This window comes from Sciurus carolinensis, chromosome X, assembly GCF_902686445.1.
Source record: "Sciurus carolinensis chromosome X, mSciCar1.2, whole genome shotgun sequence".
In the NCBI taxonomy this organism is placed as follows: domain Eukaryota; kingdom Metazoa; phylum Chordata; class Mammalia; order Rodentia; family Sciuridae; genus Sciurus; species Sciurus carolinensis.
In genome coordinates this window covers 68,411,268-68,424,445 of record NC_062232.1, presented here as the reverse complement: position 1 = coordinate 68,424,445, position 13,178 = coordinate 68,411,268, and the positions used below count along the sequence as shown (strand labels likewise).

Sequence of the window (13,178 nt, the reverse complement as noted above, 5' to 3'; positions counted from 1 at the left end):
AATTACCTACCACAAGCAACAGGCCAAATCTAGCCTGTCCTGGTTTTGTAAGGTCCACAAGCCACATTGTCCCGACCTGCGGGACATCAACGGGGACTGCGAACCTAAGGGAGAAGGAATGAAGGGACAAGAGACACAAGGAATGACAGCAAGACAGGAGTTCTGATCAAGCTGCAAATTTTTATTGTTCACACGGGTATTTATATCCTAAGGGAATGAGGGGTATGACGAGGTGCAGGCTGGTTGGCTGTGTTCTTCTATTGGGCTCCCAATAGGGTGCAAGTTCCCGTTTGCAGGAAGGTGAAATTCGAGCCGGTGGGAAGGTGAAGTTCCCACTGGCGGGAAGGTGAAATCCCGGAAGAGAAGCAGGGACGGCGCCATAGGCGCCATTTTGTCAGAACTATCAGCCAGGAGGGGGGAGGTGCGCTGCTGCTTATCGTAAAGGTCAGAACGTTCTCAGAATGAGAACTTCTTCTTGGTCCTTGACACCACATATGTATTTTGCATTTTTAAGGTGTTGAAAGACAAAAGAATCAGATAATACTTTGATATGTAAAAGGTACTTGAAATTTAAATTTCAATGCCCATATATAAAGTTCTATTGGAACAGATCCATACTCATTCATTAATATATTGTCTGTAGTTATTTTCATGCTAAAACAGTATAGTTGTTGAAGGACACCTAGGTTGGTTCCATAGCTTAACTACTGTACTGTGAGTTGAGCTGCTATAAATATGGCTGTGGCTACATCACTGTAATATACTGATTTGAAGTCCTTTGGGTAAAAAACCTAGGAGTTGGATAACTAGGTCAAATGGTGGTTCCATTCCAAGTTTTCTGAGGAATCTCCATACTGTTTTCCATAATGGTTGCACCAATTTGTTGTCTCGCCAGCAATATATGAGTGTACCTTTTCCACCACATCCTTGCAGTAAATGAATGGAGCTGGAGAATATCATTCTAAGCAAAATAAGGCAATCCCAAAAAGCCAAAGACTGAATATTTTTTTCTGATATGCAGATGATAATTCACAATAAGGGGGGAGTGCTAGGGAATAATAGAGTTACTTTAGATTAGGTGAAGGATAGTGAAGGGAGGGGGCGATTTGGAGGGTAGGAAGGGTAGTAAAATGAATTGGACATTATTCCCTTGTGTACATATATGACTATATGACCAATGTAATTCTACATCATATGCAATCAGAAGAATGAGAAGTTTTACTCCATTTATGTTTGATGTGTCAAAGTGCATTCTACTGTCATTTATAACTAATAATAACAAATTATAAAACAGTACAGTTGTGTAATTGCTATGGAGACTATATAACTGATAATAGAAAAAATGTTGGTTAAATAGTCTTTTACAGGTTATGTTTGCCACCTCTAATCTGTTACTTGTTCTAACCTTGGACCATACCTCCATTTAATTCATTGTATATGTGTGTTTTTGGGAGGGGATGTGGATATGCATATGTATGTGTTGATAAAATAGCATATGTGAGTCTAAGAAAATGGAATCTTATGAAAAAGTGAGAAGAGTATGGAAAGAAAAATTTCCACTTTGATGCTGAGAGCACACTGCTAATATGATAATATAAATATGAGAAAAATGGTTATATAACACCATCTACTGAGAAAATATGAGATTACAGAGGATATGACAAAGTTCATTTCTCTCAAATTTTGTATGCATCAGCATCACCTGGATTCTTGCTATAAAATACAGATTTACTGATTATCTTCCTCATAAATTTTGATACAAAACAAAGCTCATACCTGAGGGAAAGAAGACACATGCCTATTTACATTTCCTCACATTTTATGCATTTGGTTTCCACAGGTCCATATTGTATCTTCAGCAATGAATGTACTTGGCAGAGGAACAATCCAGTGATATGCTGGTGGGAATCTGGGAGGCCTCAGGGCTTCATCCCATACATATTGAGTTCCAGTGACAGAGGTCATTATGCAACAATTGTCTTTAGGAAAGCAGATGGTTACTATTCATGTGCTAAGTCAGGAATCACAGGACATATCCAGTCACGTAATTTATATGAGAATGACAGGATTGGCATTTTGATGGGGAGGAGGGAATCTGATGATTTTGCCAGATTTTATTGGCTGGTTCAAGGGTATAGGATTGTGGCCTGAATGCATCATGAAGTTTCTGAAAAGAATCATCAAATGAAATGGCTTGTTCTCCAAATTCTAATGTATGTTAGGGTGCTTTAAAATATTATATATGTATAAAATGAAATTTATAGACAACAAAGAACATAGATAATTTCTAGGGAATTTCAATATTTAGAAGCCTATTTACTTCACAACAACCATTGATACAATGTCAATTTCCTGGGTATATTGTGAAAATTCAGTATGGGTTGGCACTTCAAACCTTATAGTTTCCACTCCAGCCTATAGTTTGACTGCAAATTCATGAAAGACTCTGAGCTAGACACCCAAACAAGTTTCTCCTGTATTCCTGATCCTCAAAAAATGCATACCATAATTAATGTTTGTTTTAATGTGCTAATTTGGGATCATTTGTTACATAACAATGGTGACATAAGGAACACTATTTTTATGTAGGTACATTGTACTGCTGTCAAGGTAATACTAAACTGAAGCACTGGCTTACTCTTTTTAAATGATGGTCTAAAACCAAGAGATCAGTATACATTCTGTTTCAGTATTCTGAGTACTATTTTTGCAATATTGTTGTTCACGTCCAATTTTCTCTGTATAATCTTCCAACTTCCTTGGAGTACCAATGAAAGAATTGACTTTAGTTTCCTCCAAAGCTGGGAATATCTTAAGGATTTCTTTCTCCTCTATGCCAGTTACTTATATCCTGAGCAAACAAAGAAGTTTAGACACAGTAAAACCACTTGTCTGACCCCAAATAGCAAAGCTACTATCTGTTCTGATCATGATCTACTGTCATAGGTGCTTCAGTTCTGCATCTTACCTTTCTGAACTACTGGCCAAATATTTTCTTTCTCTAACCAGCTCTCAACCTGCTCCTCATTTGTAGCTTAATCATACATCAAGGGAGTGTGGGAGGATTGTATCATTTAGCTGGAAGTCATTATTTTTCCCCTCTACTCTCCTTAGACTTCCTTAGCACCTTCAACTTAATCTCAGGTAAAAACATCTCTTCTACTCTCCAGCCAGTCTTATGAATAGTTGTATGATTTTTCACCTCTAATTGTTATCATAATCCAAAAATTTTCTGTGGAGAATGTGGATGCTATAAAGTTTAATCAAAATGATTATAAGGCATCTTCATGACCTTAATATAACTAAACAATAAATGTATAATACACACAAATACTCTAAATAAATACACATAAAAATACAAAAGTGTATATATATAAGAATAATTATAAATACATATATACTAAGTGTAACTAAAATATAATTAAATCATTTTATCTGATCTTATGCCTAGAGCTGCAATATCAAAAGCTCAATGATATGTATGGATTAGAGTAAAAGTGAGGTAAGTAATGAAACTTGGTCATTATGTGATTTTAAGATCCATTGAAGAGACACTGTAACTGGAGGGCAAAAGCAGTTCAGTTATTAAAAGCTGGCCTACAGCTTGGATGATATATTCCTCACCAGCAATAACTCCTTTTATTCTGATGTTTAATTTAGTCTCATAAACACCTTAGCTAAGGTAAATATATCTTAGATAATATTGGCCATTGCAAATGTGTATTCCATGTTGACATTAAATACACTTACATCCTGATTTGTTATTTTATGAAAATGATATAACTGTGTCGCCTATAGTTGGCTAACATAGGAATTCAGAAAGAATAAAGCTCCCAGACCTTCAAAGTTAAGGACCAAATAGTGATATAAGAGGACCCTAAAGAACAGAAAAACAATGACCCTGAATTGCTAGAAGGTCTCTTTTTATATATTCTTTTGGCAGTGAACAGCTGGTGAAAAACAAACCTGATTACAAACCTGGCTTATTTGGCTTTAAAAAGTTTAAAAATTGAATTTGAACACCTTTGGAGGAATTTGTATTCTCAATCCCAAAGTACTTGTGATGGCATTGCATTTATACAGTGCCATTCATGCATTTATTTTTCCTACATGGCCCATAAAAATATTTCAGTTTGCTAATCTCTAACCTAAAAAATGCCTTGTCTTCTAATTGCTTCAAGTAGATTAGTTGGATCTCAACGAACCTTTTAAGGTAGGTTAGAGTCCCCTACATTGCAAGCTTAACCATTATGTTTGCTACATCTGAATAGGAAACAACGAAACCACACATTTTAGGTAGTAACTGCAACCCCTTAAGACACTTAGGTAGCTTACATTTTTTATTTGTTAAAAGTGTGCCAAGAATTCAAATCACAAACCTATGATAGTGGCTCAATGATGCCACAGGTGTTATCAGTGATATCAATTTTATTTTTTCCCCATTTGAGGACCCATTCTGGGTCCTGTACAACTGAACTATGTCCGAGCTCTTTTTTATTGTATTTAATTTTCTTTATTTTGAGACAGGGCCTTTCTAAGTTGCCAAGGCTGGCCTCAAAACATGTGATCCTCCTGCCTCAGCTGCCTCCAGAGTAGCTGGGATTACAGGCATGCACCACTGAGACAAGCTAGCAACATTGATTTTAAAAGTTTTAAAACATGGACTTTTTTTTTAGTATATTATTTTTATAACTTGAAAAAATACTTCTATGTGTAGTTATTGTTTGACTGGGTTATCTTGCACCTGTTCTCCTTTATTAATTTGGTCTACAATACCATGCTTTACATATAGCAGCAGAAACTTATGCAGTTTAACTTCTTTTTTGTTTGTTTTTTTGTACCAGGGATTGAACCCAGGGGTGCTAATCCACTAAGCCACATCCCCTGCCTCCCCCTCTTTTTTGTTTATACTTAGAGACAGGGTCTCACTGAGTTGCTTAGGGACTTGTTAAATTGCTGAGACTGTTCTTCTGCCTAAGCCTCCTGAGCAACTGGGATTACAGGCATGCACCACATCCAGTTCAGCTTCACTTCTTGGGAAAGCACTGTGATATTGTCTTTTCTACCTAATTTAACCCTCATTTCTTTTCTCCTCAAACCTGGGAGTATCCTATCATAAAGTAAAGGAGGGGTAGAATTTAGAAAATTTTCTCCTAAAACAAATTTTATGTAACATTCATATTTTAAGTATGAAATATTTAATTGTAAAGTAAGTATGTTATTCTTTATGGACCACAGTCTCTGTAGCAAATAATCAACTCTTCCATTGTAATATGCTAGTGTATGAGTATAGCTGAGTTCCTATGAAACAAAAATCAAAAAGCCAGTGGTGGGAAGCTGATATGACCAAAAGTGCTACTTTTCTAACACTGAATAATCTCATACTGTCTCATGTAAATTTGAAGGGGGCTCATTTCAGTGAACTGTTTTCTAACATTCCAGAGTTTCAAATATGCATAGATGACAAATTTGTGCTATTATACCTAGTACTTAGATTCCTAACTCTTAATTGGGTGTCAAAATCAGTATTCTGTTTTTAACTTGTTTCATTTCATCACTGAAACATCTCTCAAAATCTCCTAATTAAGAAAAGTAGGTTTTCATTCCGAGATTACTTTTGACCCCCATTAGTATACAACTGTGTAACATGAAATGTTATGTTTCAACTGTCACTGTAATGATGACCAAGAAAACTTAATGAGACTTCCACAAATGATTCATCTGACCCAGAAATAAGAAAAATAAAAGTATGGAAAAATTTTCAAAACTTGAAGAAAATCTTTATTTCTCTAAATAAATTTGTGGAAGTGGAGCCATCTAGTGTAAGTCATTATCACAATTTTTGCATATCTTGAAAAGGAAAATTTGTTAAACACCAGTTGTTAATTCTCCTAGTCAAGAAAGAACAAAAGTCCAGATATTCAGTCATCTGCGGGTTATGTATATCCTGGGGTCATTAGCACTATGTGATTTTCCTTTCATATTCACTCTTCCCTGTGTAGCTGAACCCATAGAAGCCATTATTATTTCAGTCTTTTTTGTGGTTCCTTTCCTGAAATTTGGAACATGGCTTGCCAGGTGGCCTTGTCTCCAGGCCTGTTTCTTGGCAATTCATATCTTGGAAAAGAAAATTCCTAAAATTAGACAGTTTATAAATCTTGTTTTAATTGTGCCAATTAAAAGGGAACAATGTGTTATAAAGGGAACAATGTGTCTAGGACACCAGTTATAATATGAGCCATATATTTGTATTAAGTTATTCCTTGATGCTACAGGGTCAGAAAGTATAAGAAGGTATGATGGAGAATGAGTAGAATGATAATGCCTTATGAATTGAGGCCAGAAACTTGTAAGGAACAGACTGAGACAGCATAAGGCCAATATGTGACTGTCCTTGGGGGCCAAAGTACATTTTCCAGAAAATTAAATTTGAATTTCAGATAAACAATACATATTTTTCATTATACTTATGTCCCAAGTATGGCATGATGTATTTGTACCAAAGTTTACATGTTGTTTGTTTGAAATTTGTACCTCATATCATTATTTGGTATATATTTGTGACGTGTAATTTTATGTGCTAATTTTGCTATATTTCAGAGTGCCCAGTAATTGGTTAAACATAATTTTCGGGTGTGAGGGTGTTCTGAGTGAGATTAGCATTAGCATCAGTGGAGTCTATAAAAGAATTTTCCTTTCAGAGTAAGCAGGCATCATCCAATCTACTGAGGACCTATATAGAACAAGGCATCATCCAATCTACTGAGGACCTATATAGAACAAGACGGAGGAAGGGAAATCTAATCAAAACCCCTTCTTCCTAACTGCTTGATCTGAGAGCATGGCCTTCTGTCCTTAGACTTAGTTTTATACCATTGGCTTTTTGGTTTTCAGGCCCTGAGACTTGGACAGGAGCTATAGTACGGATAACTGTAAATCTCTAGCTTGAAGCTGGAAGATCATGGAACTTCCCAGCCTCCATAATCACATAGGAAAATTGGTAATGTTTGACCTCTGTTGGCTTAATATTGAGGAAGGGATTCAAAAGCATAAAGAGGTTAGAATTTCAAATTTGTCATTAAAAGCTTTTGCCCAAACTGGAAGGCTCCAAAAGACACAACTTTCATGAATTTTTTGAGAAATAAATTTGTAATGGGAGCCATAGCATTCTTGTTACTGATCTTCTCTTCAAGCCAGTCATTACAGTGGAAACCTCAGTTGCTTGAATTGAAAAATCTAAAAACAATGGAAGAATTTGCTTATGGAAGATCATTTTTTGGTCTACATTTGAATCAACCAACCAAATCAACTACTAAAGCCCTTTCTTTGTTGTACTGGGGATTGAACCCATGGCCTTGTATATACTAGGGAAATACTTTACCAATTGAGCTATATCCCCACTCCCCCTAAAGCCCTTTCTAACTCATCAATCTGCAGCATCAAGTATAGAATTTCTGCTTAGCGAGTTCATATCAATAAATTTAGCCTGATTCAACATTATGTTTCTTCTGCCATTTTCCCGCAACTTTACCATCCTTTCCCACATGTGTTCCTAGATCTCTAATCACATCAATTAGAAAATACAAGAAATTCTTCTGGAGTTTCATCCACTTTTCACAGGTCACACTTTGAACCTAACCTTTTGTGGCTTCTAGACTCAAGTCTAGTTATAGGTATAGAAGAAAAGAAAGGTGTTAGATGAAGGTCCTGAGGAGAACCATTATTATCTAACCTGATAACTGTCTCATGGGAGGACATTAACATTTCCTCAGAAAATTTAGGGTTAAATTCCTCAGAGGGAAGTGAGTAGGTTGATAGTACTTTGAGTCAAGGGAATGCCACTGTCCTTGGGATGCACCTGCCATTGTGGGTGGAGAGGACAATTCTGATGGATGTGGGGAAACTAATTCCACCAGGAGCAGGGAGATACTTTCCATTCACAAAGAAGAGTCAACATAAATGAGGGGCCCAATATTTTTGGTTTCAAGTTTTTCTCACCACCCTCATTACAACTTATAGTATTCTATTCTTTCCCAACCAATTTCTTCAATTTAGTGGTAGATACTCTATGAAGCTAGGAGTTCAAGTTGTGATATAAGTCAACCAAACACAAAATGAGGTTATTTATTGACTTTTAAGCCACTTCAACCCTGTAGTCCTGGCTACAGAAAATGAGGGTCTCCTTCAGCCCATATCTAGATGTTCTTCTGTCATTTATGTGGTGCTTGAGTTGGGAATTAAAATACTTCTGCTCATTCTTACCATTTTCTCCAGTAACACTGAGAAAAAAACAACTAAGTTATGATATGCCTTAATTTTCCAAAAATGTTTGAAAGTATCATATGCTGAGTCACTTACTCCTTGGTTCTTAGAAGGGATTGATTAGAAGTACCCAATGCAGGTATTTTGCATATCTCTATAAATAGTTCATGCCATGAACTATTAGTGTTCTCTTTACTACTGAGAAAAGTGTCATTAACACTTTTAAATCTAATCAAAACCAATTCCAGAAACCCCAGAAGCAATTTGGAACATTTATCCTTAATTGTTTTTCCTATAGGACCACAGTAGAATCACTGCTAGTAGCAAGATCTGTATTAATCTGGATTCTCCAGAGAAACAGAACTCTCTTTCTCTCTCATATATGTGTGTGTGTGCGTGCATGTGCATGCAGGCATGTGTATGTGCATAGATAGATTCAAATATACAGATATATAAGTTCATATATTTCATATAATATATGTGCATTTATATGTGTAATTATGGAGGATGAGAGTTATCATGATTTCTTATCTGTAAGCTATAGGAACAGGAAATCAACACTATATGTCCACGTTTATGTCAAAGGTCAAAGAACCATAAGCGCTGATGTCTGAAGGCAGGAGAAGATGGATGATCTAGCTCAAACAGAAGCAAATTTTCCCTCCCTCTGCATTTTGGATCCATTCAGGACCTCATTGGGTCAAATGATTCCAACCTACATTGATGAAGGTGTTCTTCTTTACTCTGTTGATTCAAATGTTGATCTCTGACAATCGCTTCTCAAAGCACCCTTGTAGACTATGACTAGAAACATTTTTACCAGCTACTGGGCTTTTCTTGATCCAGTTATTTTGACACATAAAATTAAGCATCATACCTGTGCTTTTTATTTTATTTTATTTTTTACAGGACACTTAACGACTGAGCCCCAGCTCCAGTCCTTTTATATTTTGAGACGAGGTCTCACTAAGTTGCTTAAGACCTTGCTAAGTTGCTGAGGCTGGCTTTGAATTCATAATCTTCCTTTCTTAGCCTCACAAGTCACAGGATAACTTGTGCTTTTTATATAATATCTAAAAGAAACCATTTTGAAATTTAATTCCATGAAGCTTTTTCTCTATATGTTTAATAAAAATTTTAATACTTTTAGTGCTTACATTGAATTTTTAGTCAATCTTGAGGTTATTTTTATGTAAGGATTAAGATATACATTTAATTTCATTCCTTTCAATGTAAACATCTAAATTTACCAGCACTACTCTTTGAAAAGATTGTGATTTCCCATTACATACACTTAGAATCCATATAAAAAAATCATGTTTCCATATAAGTGAAGTTTTATTTGTGGACTTTCATTTATTGTATTGTCCTATATGGCTGCATTTAGGCTAGTACCACGTTCTTTTTATTACAGTAGTTTTATGGTAAGTTTTTTTATAGTCCTCACAATAGATATTTTATTAAGTTAGTTGCTTTACAAAACATTGCAGATGTCATAATTGTTAACATAACAATTTACCAAACTGTAGTTAACCTGTGCAGTTTGCTGAATGTGGAAATGCCAAAATCCTGTTAAAGGAAAGGAAATGCCAAAATTCTGTTAAAGTTGTTCCATTGAAGTCTAGGAGAACAGAGTTCTGTTTCTCAGACACTTGAATCAATCCAATAAAAAGAGAGTTTTTCTCTTCCGTCTGAAGCACTTTATCAGTAGAAATAGTTTGATAAATAAGAGATTCCACAACTTGTATTGCAAAAATGGAGAAGTTTACCTTCTTCAGCTTCAAAGTTGGAGGGTTTGGGCCATTTAATTTTTAAGTATCACACTAAAACTTTTCAGCTGTAGTATCTTCAGTCTGAGGTAAGCAGTCTTCTACACAATGCATTTTTAACATCCTCACACTCAATTTTAAGACAAAGCAATTTTAATACTTGGTGCACACTACATGCCCTTGCTGCAAACTGCTTTTCTTGACAAGTTATGAAGTAGTTCAAGGAGGTGTGGTTACGGCTGTATTACTGAATGGTGCTGATAAATACTACATAATTTTTTGTCAAGTTGCTACCTTTGTTTCCAATTTAGTGATTGTTGCTATGGAATTAACTAGCAATGCTGACAACACTATTAGTTTTTTTTTTAATAAATTACGATTTAGTAGCAATTGAGTTTCCCAAATTTTAACCCCTTGTCAGCAAGATCCAAGTTCCCTCATTTTCACATTAGCATAAGTGTCAAGGAGTAAAATAACCAACACAAAAGATACTGCACTTCTGATTATAGCATTTGGCAGAACTGAAAGGAAAGGAAGTTGTGCTACATGTTGAAGGGATTGTGGACAACAGAAAGAAGACACCAGTCAAAGATAATATGTCACATGAAGTCTTTATAGTCTTGTGCATAGCCTCCATCATAACCACCGTAATCTGCCAAGATCATCTTTCATGGTGGCCTTTAACCCCCATCCATTCTTCTTTTTGGCTTGGCTTTGCTTTTCTTGCTTCTGTTTTTCACTGCAAAGCACTGTCAATGAATTGGCAATCTTTTTCAAGTCATTAATTTCCAATGAAATACACACATCTTGAACTAAGGCTTCCAAAAAACTGGCATAATACAGTGACTTTTCACATTGTGTAATTTTATCTTTTAGTAACTTTTCAAACTGTGAAATCATCTCTTGAAGATAGGTTCATAGCATCTATTCCATAAACTGTATTGTTAACACCAAAAGTTTCTTTTGCTAATTCAAGATCTGACTCTACCTGTAATTTCTTAAGCAACAGTTTCTCTGCTAATTGTTCTGGAATTAGTACTTTAGGTTTTTCAGGTTCTTCTAACCAGTTTTTAAATTTCTTCTTGCTTGTTCTTCTGTTTCTGCTATTTCTCTTTTATCTTTTCTTGCTATCTTTTCCTTTTTTGAAATTTTAATTTCTAATTATACTTCTGCTTCCTCTCTTTTTTTCCCATCACTATCATCATCCCAGTTATCCTTGACATCCTCATGTCCTCATACCACCTTCCCAACAGTCCCTGCCTGCAGTGCCACTGCCCCCCACCCTTTGCACCCAGTCTTCCATAGAGATTGTGTCTGTGTCCCATGAATCAGATACTCCCACCCCACTGCCTCTGCCTCGATCTGGAGCCAGGTGTGAGCATGTGTCTATGGTAAGTTTTGAAGTCAGAAATTTAACACCTCCAGTTTTGTTCTTGCTCAAAACTGATTTTTCTATTCAGGGTCTTTTGAATGGTTATGAATTTTGTTATTTCTCCAAAAAAGAATTGTTGGGATTTGGATAGGAATCTCCTAATTTGAGGATTGCTTTAGATATTATTGATATCTTTACAATATTTGATTTCCAATTCCATGTGCATGAATATCTTTTCATTTATCGCACATAATTCTATTCAAAAATATTTATAGTCTTTAGCATATAAATGATTCACCCACTTGGCTAAATTCATCCTCAAGTATTTTACTTATTTGATGGTATGGCAAATATAACAACTTTCCTAAACATCTTTCCTTGTTGTTCATCATTAATGTATAGAGATTACACTGTTTTTTGGGTGATTTTGTGTCCTATAACTTTGCTATATTTGTGCATTAGTTATACCAGTTATTTGTATTAGGAAGTTTTAGGGATTTCTATGTATAAGATCATGTGGTCTTTTTCACACAAAGGCAATCTTACTAAAAAGTAAGATTCCAATTTGGGCAGCTTTTATTTTAATTATTTATTATTTTTGTTTTGCATAATTACTTTGGTTAGGACTTCCAGTACTGTTTTTATTCATTTGGTTTGTTTTTTCTCTGATGGGATTCAAACTCAGAGCCTTGCACATATAGGGAAGAACTTTGCCACTGAGTTATAGTCTAGCTTTCCAATACTATGCTGAATAGAATGAAGCATTCATGTCCTGCTTTTGATCTCAGAACTTAGAAAGTTTTCAGTATTTCACTATTGAGTGTAATCTTTTGTGTGCCTTTTTCACATATGGCCATCTCTTTCTTTTTAGATTTTGTTTTTTTACAGATGGGAAAATACATTTGCAAGTCATACATCCAATAAGGGGTTAACATTCAAAATACATACGGAACTCAAACAGCCGACAGAAAGATACGCAGACTTATTTCAGTCAGGTGTTACACCTCTAATCCCAGCACCTCAGGAGACTGTGGCAGGAGAATCACAAATTCAAGGCTGGGCTGGACAACTTAGTGAGACGTGTTTCAAAAATAGATAGATAGGGCTGGGGAGATATCTCAGTTGGTAAAGTGCTTGCCTTACAAGCATAGGGCCCTGGGTTCCATCTCCAGCACTGCAAAAAAAAAAAAAAAAAAAAAAAAAAAGACAGTTCTGAGGATGTAGCTCAGTGATAGAATGCCGTTGGGTTCAGTCCCCAGCCCCATAAATACATACATACATATCTTGATTTTAAAATGAGCAAAACACCAGAATAGGTATTTCCCAAAAGAAGACACAGTCGACCAACAGGGTTGGGCAAAAATGCTCCATGTCACAAGTTGCAGGGAAATGTAACACAGAGCCACAGTGGACTATCACCAGGCTCCAGTCCAGAAGGCCATCGCCAAAGAGGCAGAAGGCACGTGCCCGTGAGAACGTGTAGCATAGGAACTTCGACATTATTCTTCGCCTGCTGTTTGCCATGCTGAGATGGAACCCAGGGCGCTGGGGAGGAGCTCTGCCTCTGACCCGCGCCCAGGCCCCAATGTACGGGTTTGAAATGACAACGCTCCAGCAATGGGGGTGAACGGGCACAGCCACACAGGGACTGCAGCGCAGACCCTCCAACCTGCTCAGAAGACGTTGAGAACTCTCCGTGAGGAGCCTCAAAGACGTCCTCACTCTTTGATGTGCATTCCACCTCTACACACACTGCCCGAGGAAGCAGACGCCAT

At 36.3% G+C, this 13,178-nt stretch overlaps 1 pseudogene; it reads right to left on the bottom strand.

The window, feature by feature from the left end:
• Positions 1 to 10,630: 10,630 nt before the first annotated feature.
• On the bottom strand, positions 10,631 to 13,178 carry LOC124972565 (eukaryotic translation initiation factor 3 subunit J-like; annotated as a pseudogene).